Genomic DNA, 14,537 nt, shown 5'->3' on the forward strand with positions numbered 1-14,537 from the left:
CTACATCTGCCCGTGACATGGTAGGCATCCTCTGAAGTTAATTAATTTCCTGGGCATAGCTCAAATGGCTATCCTGTCAGTTGAAGAGCAACTCCTTTCTCTTTGCCTCAGCTCTGGGAGCTACTTCACACACTTAAGGAGCCATTCAGCTCTGGGATGACACTGAACACTGGCAGAAAGAAACATTTGTCTTAGGAAGGGAAATGACAGCATTTCAAAGTGTCACTTAAGTTACTATTAAAGTGAATCATTGAATCAGTTTTCTAGCTACTCCCAAACTGAAGTTAAGTGTTATAAGGTGTTATCATGTAACCCAGTGTTTCCTATGGGAGAGCTAGCCTTGCCACAGGGAAAAATGACTTTGGAGATTTTTCACTGTTAGGACTTATAAACATAAAATATACATGTCCTACTTTTTAAATGCCATGCACCATGCCCTACCACCATTTAAGGCCTACGTTATGGGTGTCTTATAAGTATTAAAATGTAAGGTATGGCCTGGCCCCAAGTCTGCAAGGCCAAGTCCAGAAAAGTGCTTCACATAGTCATTTTAGTGGTGGTACATGATGTGCTGCAGTCCAGTAGTGACATTTATCTTACAGACCCTGTTTACACCTTTGCACAGTTTATTAGGGACTTATAGGTAAGCTAAATATGCCAATCAGGAGTGTATCAAGTTTGACATGTTAGTAGGGGTCAGAATATGTACAATGGGCAGCAGTGGGGACAACCATGCAAATAGGGGCATTTTCGCTTACAGTGCCCCTGAGCATTGACAGGGACCCGATTCACTGAGCTGTGGAATTGATTCCTACCACCCCCAGGGATCACTAGCTTACCTTCTGGGTCCACTTCCTAGTTGATGGCTGTTAAGGCCTCTTCTGGGGAATCCTCCCTCAAAGCTATACTAGTCACCCCTATGGAGTGCCCGCCAGTGTTAGCTTTTTGCTTGAGGCATGAGGAATCCCCCATTCCATGCCCTGACTGCTGGCAATCAAAACACATACCCTTCTCAAATAGTTTACTTCTCCCTGGGTTCCTACTTTCCTGCTTCTCAGGAGTGTGTTGGGACTCATTCCCCTTCTCAGAAGTTTGGACCCTAAGAAGTTTTCTTTTTGAGGATTGTTGCTACCCTCCTTTCCCTTGTGAGGGCCTGCCCAGACCCTTTTTTTAGAATAACTCCCTGAGATCTTTTGGGCACCCTGGTGCGTACCCACACATCAATTGCCCTACCAAGCTTTCTGGAGTCAGTCAGCTAGGAGCTCACTAGGTGCTAGTATAATTCTGAAAAACATCTACTCAAGGTGTGCTCTGACGTAATCAAATTGTACAGACCATCACAAGTGTCAACAGTATTGCCCTTTATCCAGCCCTCCAGTGCTTTCCTTGAGATGTCCACAAAAGCTGCCTAACTTTGTTGTGATTCTTTGTATGTGTCCCAGAATTTGTTCCTATACTCTTCAGGGCTGAGACCAAACGTCTGCACTAGTGCACAATTCATGTTGGTGTATGAGTCAGCTACCCCCTTGCTCTATAGTTAGGTGAGTATCCCTCCCCAGCGTAAGTACTAACTCCCACTCTGATGCTCCCCAGTTTTTCTGATCCAACCTGCATATTTTCAATGCTCTTTCATAGGAGGCAAATCGTTTGTCAATGTAATCCCTCTCCACAAAGCTAAGCACTACCTTTTTAGGCATGTGATGGGTGTGTGGCACCATGTAGGCACCCCACCATTGCAGCCACCATCTTCACTGAATGTAAAACGCAGTCTGGACTTCTTCTTTTCTAAGGCCAGTTTCTTATCTAGTGCTAAATGCTTCTCCCTTAAGGCCATGGCAGCCAGCTTGGCAAGAGGGTCCCTCTCTGACTGTTTTTCCTGAAACTCCATCTGACAGGCTGGTGGTTGTGAGGGGCTCAGGCTGTGGGGTAAATGTAAAAATGTAAATTGATACTTGTATAGCGCACTACTCAACCACAAGGGTCTCAAGGCACTTGTACGAATACCACTGTGGAACCCATCCTGGCTTTCCCTGTGAGGCATCCACTCCTGGGCACCCCCAAGGTGGAGGCCAGGCATCCTTAGCATTGTGGGGGCCGTTGTGGAGATTAAGCAAGCTATTGCCCAGAGTTGCAGAGTGGGACTCTATGATTGGAATAGGCACCGAGGCAAGAATTATCAGGTCCGTGGAATTTTTTGAGCCCAAGACCCGCCGAGGTGGGGAATTGAACCCTGGTCCCGGGCTAGACCTCTGCATCAGGGCTGCTGCTCTAATCATTGAGCCACACTTCTCCACTGGGGTCCTTTACGTCCTACCCTGGAATGTGCACATGAGAGGCTTTGCTGAGAAAGAACACCTTCTGCCTCTACTCCTCCTCAGGTTTCATCAACCTCTTTATCATTCTCCTTTGAGATGCCCTATAGCTGTTGGACTTTGCATAGTCCTTTCTCAAGGAATTCTGGCCCAGTTTCTATTGCTTGTCTCTGCATAGGGCTTTCAACTCCCCGCTTTGAGAATTTCCAGGGTAGCCAGATCAATCTCCATGTTCACTTAGACCTTTAAAAGGTGGAAAAATTTAAATAAAAAATTGTTCTGAAAAATCCAAAATGACCCAGTGCCTATTAAAAATAAAAAATACATTTTTTCTTTCTGTTCAATTTATGATTTTTTTTTATTTCCAACTTAATAGCTGAATGGTATTGCTAAACAAAAGTTCTGGTTCCAACCGCTGCACAACAATATTAGGAAGTGGATTATTAATTGAGATGGATGGAAGTTCTCTGCAAGTAATAATGGTACTATTCTTGCTAGGTTCAGTAAAGGTTTCAGTAATTTAAATCTGAGCTCAACCCCTGGTAGTTATGCCCCAGAGCAGACAAGCTTATCTTAAGAAAATGTGTAAAGCATTTAGATGTACCAAAACTATTAAAAAGTCAGAAATACAGCACAATAAAAAATCTCACTCCAATATATAAATCTAGATGATATTTCAATAAGCAAAATGACACCAAAACTACAAAACTGAAGACATGAACTGTTAAAGTTTGAATAACATTTTATGGTGAAAAAGCATAAAGAGCCAACTGCAGAAAATGCTTTAGACGGACAAGAGTAATGTTTATGGCCAACTGGGAGGAAGCGCAAGTTGAATACGAAGCCCAGATATGTCCCAGTCAAAGAGTTACCTTCGAGCTTAGAGATTTTTCTGGATAAAAGGAGTTGTCGACGAGTCGTCAGCTGGGCAAGCTGCAAGCTGTATCTGAATATGGGACTGACGATGGAGGACTGCTGAAAAGCTTGGTCCAAGTGCAGTCATCGAAGCAGGAGGGAAAGCTCCAAGCAGGCAAAGTTTGCATCCGTGCCCAGGAAGGCCTCAACGTTAATGGATTGCTGTTTGCCATCAGTCCCCATGAAGCCCTTGTCTTTCAGACTTGTAAACATTTCTGGTAGTCAGAACTCCTCAGTGGGACAAACCAGCAAGTTAAAACCAACTAGCGATCCAATGTCGATGGCTTTGGTTCAATGGCGGTCCCGGTCTTCCCCTGATTCTTCAGAGAAAAAGTTAGCAAAAAGTTAGTTTCTAAGTCCTAGCTTTTGCAGGTCAGTTAGGACGAGTACACTCTGACACTTATTTCAGGGTACAAGGACCTTAGGGAGACCACTTTGGGGTCAGGGCTCACTCCATTTAAAGCCACCATCAGGATCCAGGGCAGATCCAATTGGAACTGGTCAGTTGGGCCCCTAAGGAAAGTGGTCTTTTTGCAGCGTTTGTGATCCTGTAGTTTAACAGGTAAGGCAACTGACCCTTGGAGTATACTTCTGAGTCCTGGGTGCAAGTGGGAGCTAGTCCAGCCTGTAGGATACTCCTCACAGGTCACAACAGCAAGTGCAGTCCTTCTACTGTCTTCCACAGATCCAGCAGTGTTCTGAAGAGGGTACTAGTGGTGCCCAATTTATGCCCAATGCATCCTTTGGATGGGGGAAACTCCTGGCCACTCCCTAAGCAATGGGTTTGAAGTACCCAGGGGTGCCCCTACTCACTTTTGCAGCACTTCCTGAGTGTTTTATTCTCAACTATCTCACTGTACCCTTCTCTATGTAAATTCAACATGGCATAACCTTTCTTCCCCTATTCAGAGCTCCCTGTGCTCACCCAGCGGTATGGCTGGGGAAATGAGCAAACCATCCATTGTGGTCACTCAAAAACAGTTCTGGGGGAAGCTCCTCCCTAACTGGGATTTGTGCCTGACTGTCTAGCAGGACAATAGATGGGGCAGGCCGAGGTGTGATCTGCATCTGCATGTGCCAGGGTAGGCATCCTTCGAAGTTCACTGAGTTCCAAGGGCACAGCCCATATTGATATTCTATCACGGAAAGGTCAACTCCTCTCCCTTTGTCTCAGTTCTGGCAGCATCTTCACACCTACTTAAGGAGCCAGTCAGCTGCCGGGTGTCACTGAATACTGACAGAAAGGCACATTTTTGGCTCACGCAGGAAAATCACAACTTTCAACAAATGTAATCTTCAAAATAGAAATATGAAATCAGAAAAGACCTTTAAGCTGGGTTTTACATTACTAATAAAATAAGTCATTGAATCACTATTCTAGCTTCTCCCAAACTGAAGCTAAGCAATATAAGGTGTTGTAATGAAACCCTGCGCTTTCCTATGGGAGAGACAGCCTTGCCACAGAGTAAAACAATTTTGTAGTTTTTTTCACTGTTACGGCATGTAAACTATAAAAAAAAATGCCCTATTTTTTAAATACTATGTACCCTGCCATACAAGCATTTAGGGCCTACCTTAGATATGACTTTTAAGTATTAAAAAGGAAGGTGTAGGCCTGACAAAAAGTTTATTTTGGCAGGTTGAATTGGCAGTTTTAAAACTGCACACCCAGTCCGCAGGGACAGACCTAGAGACATGTGTTGCATTGTTGCTATAGTGGTGGCACAAGATGTGCTGTTGTACTAGTGACATTTAACTTACAGGCCCTGAATACACGTTTGCAGAATATACTGGGTTCTTATAGCTCTTGACGTGTTTTTAGGGGTTAGAGCACATACAATGGGCAGCAGCATCCCAGTATGCAAAGTCTAAAAACCAGGAATAAAATGTAGCAAAAAGTGGGGGTGACCACATAAAAAGGGGCAAAAAGGGGTATTTGCCTACATCGTCCAAAAAAGCGTGCCCTTTGGCTTCAGTTCAATCCCTTAGACCCTGACAGCATTGCATTGTGTCTAGGCTCACACGTTTTAGGACCATTCTTGGGGGTCATAAAGACCAATAAAGAACTCAACGTTGATCTACCATGTATATTCGTAAACAGATGTGACTGAAGACAAGATGAGAGGACGTCAACATCAGATATGCTCATGCAAAGCATTGCATTATGTGACAGGACAGAATGAACAAGAGTGTTGGCTGCTGTAGCATTTATATAGCACTTTCTACCCCTGGCAAGGCAGGGAAGTGCTTTGTTTACGAAAAGCTTAGTGCATGTATAATACTGACAGCATTAAATACTTTGTCATGCATATGGACATATAGTGGGACAGGGCATGTGTTTTATCACGCAGTTGTCATGCAGTTTGTAAGGAGCCTGTCATACAATGTGTCATGCAATCTCGTGATATTAAATACTTGCAAACTGCCCTTAAGTGGTTTTGCAACTGGTCATGCAGGTGATCGCACATACAGTTGTGTAGTGGTCAAGCAGTCATGCGGCTGGTCAGGTCTGTGGTCATGCTAGTGCTCAAGTATGAGTTGATGCAAGCAGTGTGTGTGTGTGTCAGACAGACAGACATCTAGGTTTCACGTCGTTCTCTTCCCCACTTAGTGGCCCCTCCATCCAATGGGAGAAGGCCCTTGAAGGTCTGACTGGCTGCTGATTGCTTCTTACCTTTAAGTTAAGGGGATATGGAATACTCTGCAAATCTACATTCACAGAAAATAGGAGGAAAAATAGAAGGGAAATCGTGCCCCTGGGATTTTGCTTGCCTGAACCTATGGAAAGTGCTTTCTAGAATTTTACGAAATCAAGAATTCTCTTTCAAAGTAGGAAAGTGTGGAGAATTTATTGATCTATGGTGGCCAGCTTTGTCGCTTTTTTTGAAGTGGCGTTCAAAACTGAATGGCAAAGACCTTGTTAAACTGTATATAAATTGCATCTGTTTTCATATAATTGGAGTGTGTTGTCTGCATTTGTGGATATGTTAGTGTCAACCGCCTTAATAGGCCAAAGGGCCCAAACATTTGAAGAAGGTAACTAGGCAAAGGCTCAATCATAATTGTATCAGGAAAAACATATTGTTGTCAGAAGCAAGCGCCTCACAGTTGTTCTACTGGTAAACCACAGTGCCACCCTCAAGGAACCCCAACAATTTCACCTACACAGTTTTCTCTTTAGGGGGAGGAAAGTAAGCAGGTCCAGTCTGCAAATAGGGTACCACTTGGAGATTGTTTGGTCAAGAGATGTGCGTTGTATTTCTTGCTGCGTAAAATTTCTCAACCTATAGAAGGAACATAGAGAATGAATAAATCAGATTATTTTAAATAGTATAGTCAACAGCGTGATTGCTCATTCACAAGATCCTAGACTGCCATCTCTTACTAAGCCTGACCATCCCACAAGAGCTGTCAGTTTTCCAAAGGAAACAAACAAATACATCTTTTGATACAATGCCAAGATTTCCAAAAACAACCACCGCAGTGGAGAGAGAATATGTTAGCTAGTTTTCTATGATGACCTTTGACTGGGAAACCTGAGCGGTTAATCTTATACAGACTCTGGAATATTCAACTTGGTCAAAAGAACCAGGAAATTTAAGAGACTCAAAAGATGCAGGCAACCAAGGAAATACAAGGGCCTAAGAGTTGAAGGGAATGCAGGGGAACCAAGAGACAGCAGAGTTCCAAGAGATGCAGGGTATCATTAGGCAAGGAATACCTGAAAGCCCAGAAGAAAGGAAAGAACCAACATATGCAAGAGGACCACAACAACCGAGGCGGGAGACACAAGAGATGCAGGGTACCCAGGATAGCCAACACATGTAGGGAATCCAAGACACTAAAAATACCCATGGAACCCAAGAAACAAAAGGAGGGTGTAGGGGATCCAAAAACCTGTGGATCCAGGGGATACCGGGTATTAGGGGAACCTAAGAAATTAAGGTGGTCCAGGAGATCCAACAGACAGAGGAGATGACAGAGACCATAGGGGATCAAGGAATGGCGCAGTTTGAGGGGGACCTAAGACATATTGGGGTTTCTCAAAAACCCAAGTTATGCTGAAGACCCAAGAGCAGCAAACATGCAGAGGAGAACCGCGAGATGCAGGAACGCCGGGAGACCCAGGAGATGGAGGGATCCAAGATATCCAAGAGATACAAGGAACCTAAGAGACACAGGGAAGCTGCAGGGGATCAAGAAGCCTCAAGATATACAGGAGATCCAGGAATTACAGAAAGTCAAGATACATAGAGGATCAGGAGACCCAGGAGATGCAGTGGATCCAGGACACCCAGGGTCTGACAAGGGCATAAGAGGCACAGGGGATCCAGCAGGCCCAAGAGTTCAGGCGACTCGAGCGTTGCAGGGGAAACGGGAGACCCAAGAGATTCCGGGTATCGAAGAGAACCAAGATAAGCAGGAAATGAAAAACACGCAAGAGATCCAGGGGATTCATAAGATCCAACAAGTGCTGGGGATCCAAGAGACCCAATAGATGAAGGATACCCAAGGGTCACATGGGGTTCATGAGAGGAGATTTGTGAGACCCAGGAGAGGAAGTTCTAAAAGATTATGAAATGCTATAGAGCCAAGAGATACACATAAGAAGAGGGGCTGTAGGGAACAGAGGTCGGTAAATAATGCAAGGGGTCGAGGGTCAGCCAAACTGTCATGCTCACTGTTTTAAAGCCAGTTCGCTAGTTTGTACAAAGCAGAATATTATAGCAAAGCAAGAAGACCTGCCCTAAGCACGCCGCGTTGTGTTACCAGCATCATATATGGCACTTCTGGCATTTGTATATTAGAGTTGAACTTCCAGAATCAAAGTGCCCTTTTCAAACATACTCAGGTTTTCATCAGCTGGAGTGAATTTGTCCTGTGCCATTGTTTTGTTACTGGCATTTGTATTACACACAATCTGCTAATGGTGTGGCATTGCTTCACATTCTATAGTCAATACTGGTTTGTCCAATGTATTGCTTAAAAATGTTCAGGATTTCTTAAAATGAGTGTACTATGTGTAAGGGCGAGTCATGTGCATGTCAAATGATTTAGGCCTTTATTTTGTTCCACCAGGGTGATCGGTTGTTTATTCACAGCCTGGGCAGACTGTTCTCTCGACAGGCATGGCCAGCCAAGGATGCGGCTTTGATGCAAGCGCGTGCTTGTGGGGGTGTGCTATATCTAAGCTACTTGTTCCCAGTGATTCGCAGATGTATGGTGGTGTGGTGAGAGGGGTGTGCTGTTCAAATGCAGCACTGCCAGCTGTGTGCCTCTTTTGCATGTTGTGAGCACGAGGGAGTCTAGACGTCTGTCTCAGTTGTTCTTTTGTGTAAATGTGTGCAAAGGAAAACCCCAGTATAGCAAGACGCCCTGGTGAAAGGCGTATCATGGCCCACTACCAGTAAACGCACATCTAAGGTGCAGGGATGTGGAGAGTTCTTCAGTGAACTCCATCTGGAGGAAAAGTGCTGATTGAGGATAAGCCTAATTACAGCACCACAGCACACTGCAGCAATTCCATTGAAAACGACAGACCCCACTGCGTTCCGCCTCCGAAGCACTCACAGCCAATAACACGCACACAGCAGCTCTCCCCCCCCCCCCACCCCAGAAGGATCCGATCAAACCCAGAAACTCTCCCCAAGCGCGCTTTCCGAATATCGACTCCAGAATATCAATGAGACACAATATTGAGGGCAAAATAAAGAAAAGAAATGACAGGTGAGTCAGTCGTGATTTTTGATACCTTCCTCCACTTATACAGGAACATACTCAGTACACATATCTTTGAGGCAGGTTGCAGTGGTATTACCAATAGTAAATCTATACTTCGCTATATGCACTTACCTCGTGATATTTTGTCCTCAATATTCTTGCACCACAATATTGTGGGCTCGATACTCAGTAGTGCCCTCCCTCCCTCCCTCCCCACTCCCAACACCTGCAATGTCTTTAATAACCGAGGTGACACCGACAGCTAGCTCCCTTCTCGAGTCACATTTGCTTTGGGCAGCAACACAGCCGCCCCACAGACCCTGGCGCTGAGACTGGAGCAGGAGCTTAGCTTTCAGGGGTGCTATAGGCACAACGCATCGGAACCTCCGGTGTGAGAGGTCCACTGTACACCAATTTTAGCTGTTTTTTTAAACCAAATAATTGGTGGGCGGTGGCCATTTCCCTTGCTTGCATAAGGATACACGGCATTCTAACTACGCCACTTGAATGGATCCCCACGGTGCAGTTGGTAGGCACCAAGGGACCTGTGACCTGCTCCGCCTTCCCCAGACTGCGCCACTAACCTCTGACGCACTGCGTGATCTGCACGTGCGTCACTCTCCGTACAGGGCCGGTAAGGTCCGTTTGTGCTCGGCAGCTTTTTACCTGGGAGAGCCTCTGCAGGCAGCCGTGTTCTGGGCTCGGGAGGCACGGCCTCTTTCAGTCGCACTGTGAGGGGAGGGCACGTGGGGGCATCTTTATACCCCAGAGGAAGGGCCGAAGTCTGAGGTAAGTACGCATCCACTCCTCCATTTCAGACTGCCCCCTTGTACCCGATGGTAGACATTCCTCAAGGTTAATGTCTAACCCCAGTCTTCAGTCATTTGGGAAAAATACAGGAGCACAGAGAAAAGAAACATAATCAGCCCTAGAGATGGGGTAGGGCACATAATCAGGGCTTACTGTGGGCTTCTCTGTCGCGCCTGAATTCCAAATAAACATGACAGGCACTTCAGCAGGCCCAAAACCCGATTGCGCCCTCTAAATACAGATATCGGGTCTGACACCCAACTGTTCCCTCCAGACACTTCAGTTGCGAGTGACACCCAACTTCATTGTAGTCCCATATGTCAGGCCTGACATCCACTCTTGGCTTTAGGTACATTGGTTAAGCCTGACACCCAATTGATTCTAGTGCTGACACCTACCTGCTCCCGCTACACACACGTCAAGCCTGGCACCCAACTATTCACCCTAGGCACATCTGTGAAGCCTGGCACCCAACTGCTCCCTCCGGATACAGATGTCAGGCCTGACACCCTAGTGCTCAATCTAGACACGAGTCACGCCAGAAACTCAAATACATTGTAGACGGCGCATATGTCAGGCCTGACATCCATTGTTCCCTTTAGGCACATTGGTTAAGCCTGACACCCAACTAATTCTTCTAGACCTGACACCCAACTATTCCCACTTCACACGTCGGAGCTCAGCTGTCTCCCAACTATTCACTCTAGACATCCATCGGTGGAGCCTGACACCCAACTGCTCCCTCTAGACAGACCAGTCGCTCCTGACACCCAACTAATTCTTCTAGACCTGACACCCAACTATTCCCACTTCACACGTCGGAGCTCAGCTGTCTCCCAGCTATTCACTCTAGACATCCATCGGCGGAGCCTGACACCCAACTGCTCCCTCTGGACAGACCAGTCGCTTCTGACACCCAACTTCATTGTAGACCTATATGTCAGGCCTGAAATCCACTGTTCCCTTTAGGTACATTGGTTAAGCCTGAAACCCAACTAATTCTAGTGCTGGCACATAAGGGCTCCTGCTACTCACATATGTCAGGCCTGGCACCCTACTATTCACTCTAGACACATCAGTGAAACCTGACACCCAACTGCTCCCTCTCCACAGATCATCTAGCCTGACACGTGACTGCTGGCGGTATGCACATTGAAAAACAAGGTCCCAACTGCTAGGAAAACCATCGCCTCCGTCGAGGTACATTCTGGGACTCCCACTAATCCAAATGTAGGCCCCCATTCCAAAGCAGATCGTATTTCTACCAGGTTGTGCTAAATCCATATTTCCCTGCTGTTACATGGAACGTCAGCGGTCTGTGGTCTGGTCAGATCCCACAGTCCTTGGGCCAGAATCACATATCCTCAAAAATCATAATTATGGGGAACTTTGGCCCTGCTACTGATGAGGAAGCTCTGGGGGGACCCTGTACATAGTTATGGGCAGATTCCATGGCTTCCCCTGGGCTGGAACTACTGTGGGAAGTTGCACTGAGCCAGGCGCATTGGCGTCTGTGGAGGTCGGGAGACAGGAAGTTGACTCCCCCCTTCCGCCTCAGACACACACACATTGTTCCAAGTTCCCACCAGCCCTTCAAAGGTCACCAGTTCGCAATGAAGCAGATTACTCTATGGAGAAATGGACGGATTTCCACCGCACACAAGTAAAGCTGGGGCAGAGTCAGTCATACCCCAGCAAAGAGAAGCCCAACACTTAACTTTGAGGGACCTGAAGGAAAAGAGGGACTCACCACTTGTCGGAGACATTCAAATAAATTATTGAAGGTTCCACAAGAGGTTGTATTTTCTTTGGAATTATTGTATTGCAATAAGAGAGCACAAAATATGTTTTATGTATGTAGCTTTTTTGTCTTAAATGTAAACTTGGTGTACTTCGGGATGCTATACAACATGAAAAATGGTGCAGAATGTATCATTAATAATAAATGAAAACAGTTGGCTCGGATGTTGCTCTAGAAGGGCCAACAGAGTCAGGGATTAGAGGCCCTTAGAATCATGTAATAGTGATCCCATAGAGGTGTGGGGCTGAAGATGTCTTAGAGGAAGCATTCTGCAGTTTTCGATATTAACTGATGACAAAGTAGAGGAGCGTTCTTAGGAGAATGTGTGAGCTGTGCCTCGTGTGCATGTGATGGGCACCTGCACTTTCTTGGGGACCAGGAACTATTTTTCACCATCAGACATTGGCCACTAGAGAAAGGTAGAAAAGGGAGAAAGTAATAGTAAGAAAATATAGGAAAACAGAGACAAAGGAGAGAAAGTATGAAAAAGAACCTGCAAGAGTGATATAAAGAGACAGGAAGTGTAGGGTGGTGGAAGAAAGAGGCTTGGGGTGGAATCAACGCTAGGGGGCATATTTACAAGCTGCTAGCGTCACCTGAGCTTCACCCTTTTTTGATGAGCCAGTGGCGCTCTATGCAAGCCCATATTTACAAGGTCGCCCTAAGCCACTTTGCATGGCTTAACACAGCCTTGTAAATATGGCCCTCTGCAACACAGTTTTCTGTGGCAAAGGGGCGTGCAATGTGTGGTGCTGTGTTGGATTACCAGCAACACCATGGCTTTTTGGCACTGCTCTGGATTTACAAGGATCTGTAAATCTGAGGCAGCACCAAAAACAAACGACTTTCAAAAGGAGGGGTTAATGTGGTGCAGCGAGGAGAAATACTTTAAAATCTCCTTGTTTTTTGCTCTTTCTTTGTGTGCTGCATTCTGTAGCACACATAGAAGGAGCAAAATGCCATTAATTAATGTTTTTGTGCAGGAAGGTGTACCCTCCTGCACAAGCACAATCATCCCTGCAACGCAGGCGCCTGTGTTGGTGGTTGGTAGCTTTTTTAGTGCCGGTGCAGGGGTGAGCAGAGAGATGCGCGGTGTTCTTGCTAATACGATGCATCCCTGCATTTTTAAAATGCCGCAGCTTGGCGCAGCAAAATAGCCTGCGACACCGAGCTGCGCCATTTTCATACAAATATGCCCCTAGGTCTCTTTGGTAGTTCAGCTACCCTCGCATTCGGCATTTGGCAATCCATCCTCCTAAGGACTCACTGCACTACTTTTCTTTATTTTTTTACAAATTAAACAGTGGCCTCATTACATGTTCCCTTCTGCTGTATCCCTCCTGGAGAATCGTAGGAGGGCTACAGGTTCAAGTGACTAGAAATGGCCCAATATTTCCAGAGCCAGGATGAATTTGTCTGGAAATGCCATCCCCGGGGATCCCAGGTTCAGAAATAACAGACCCGGTTGCACAGGTCCAAACTGTGCTTGGCGCTAGGGCAAGGACTGCAGGTAGAGGTGCAGTGCATCACCTCCCCACCCCCTCTGGCAACATGGGGAAGTAGGTAATGATCCACCCCACTCTGCACTGCCCCACACTGTCATAAGCATCTGTGGTAAACGACAGCAAACGAAGGCCTGTTGTTCGGCCTGAAGGGTGGATGATGTGGAAAATATCCCTTTTATCCTGAGTCCACCTGTTATTCCTCATTCCAGGTGAAATAATGCATAATTGGGATCAGGCATATTCTTAGTAGTTCTCTATATCGCTGCGTGGCCTACACTGCTTATTCTTTTAGACATTGCAAGAGCAGATGGTCCTTCCGCCTATTTTGAAGGAAGGCGAGATGCAGTCGGTTTGGTCTATATCCTCTTTTGCTTTGTTGGTCTAGATTTTGAAGTAAACCCAGAAGACTTGGCCAAACCAGAGGATTTAGGAGGCCGGAGGGGGAGTTAAAGGTCACAGTATGAGGCTGAGGCATGCTCAAGGGTCATCACCATAAGAGTGCAGCAGATATCAGTAGAAGCCTTTATGGGAATGTAGGTGGGCTCAGGAGGGAGGGATCAGAGTAAATGAGGATGGAGCCTCAGAGAAAGAATCCATGGCATTGGGAGAGAAGAAGCTCAGGCACTGGCATCTCGAGGGTGGTGGGAGAGGTCCCATCAGACCCATGCACCAGCTCCATTTGTCCTGCCACCCCCACATGGGCCCTCCAACACAGCGGTTGAATGCAGCACTATGCCAGGCTGCAAAAATACCTGGCACCACACCTTCACACACACAATAATATATTAAAGTATCTTTCGAAAATGGTGTTATGTCTTCTTGCTTTAAGGATTCTGGAATGTCCAATCCGCATTTCAAAAGAGCATATTTCTACTTGACGTGTCAGTTGATGCTGGACCACTGTTGCTGTAACTCCCTGGTGATATTTGCTCTGCTCTATTTCTAATTGAAGTTCTTCCTTTGGGAATTGGAATGCGACCTTTCTTGGAGTGATCATTACAGTTTAATTGGCCACGACCACCAAGATGTGACATTCTTGTGTATGGCAGGAGGGCCCTGCAGAAGCTAGGCATGGGTGAGTCATACATAAAATGGGTGCAATTGTTATACAGCACCAATACAGGAGTGTTGGTGTTGCAGCGGCTTTCCCTATACTGAGGAACCAGACAGGGCTGTCCTTTGTCACGCCTGCTTTTTGTACTGAATATGTTGCAGTGCTGAGGGATACTGATCAGGGAACATACCCATGCGGTCTCCCTGTATGCAGATGATGCTTCAATCTTGCATTATGCTGGCTGTCATCGCTGAATTTGGTGAAGTGTCTGGGCTACATATTAATCGTTCTAAATCTAAACTGTTCCTGATGTGAGACTTGGCCGGAAAACAAGAGTAGGACCTTTCTCGGTTGGATTTTTCCTGGACAACAAAAGGGGTCAGGTATCTTGGGATAAGACTCGCACATGGAGCACCGCT

At 46.1% G+C, this 14,537-nt stretch overlaps 1 protein-coding gene across 3 annotated transcripts in view; it reads right to left on the reverse strand.

The window, feature by feature from the left end:
* SLC34A1 (solute carrier family 34 member 1) overlaps positions 1-9,687 on the reverse strand; it is a 148,516-nt gene extending 138,829 nt beyond the window's left edge. The window contains exons 1-2 of one of the 3 annotated variants that reach the window (XM_085618342.1): positions 9,615-9,687; positions 6,393-6,511 (exon numbers count right to left, since the gene is read on the reverse strand). The gene's annotated coding sequence lies outside the window, so the exon portion shown is untranslated. Of the gene's footprint in view, positions 1-6,392; positions 6,512-9,532 lie in introns of all 3 variants that reach the window. The other 2 variants (XM_085618343.1, XM_085618344.1) reach the window with 2 other exon arrangements.
* Positions 9,688-14,537: the final 4,850 nt, after the last annotated feature.

The sequence above is a fragment of the Triturus cristatus genome, chromosome 7, assembly GCF_964204655.1.
Source record: "Triturus cristatus chromosome 7, aTriCri1.1, whole genome shotgun sequence".
In the NCBI taxonomy this organism is placed as follows: Eukaryota; Metazoa; Chordata; class Amphibia; order Caudata; family Salamandridae; genus Triturus; species Triturus cristatus.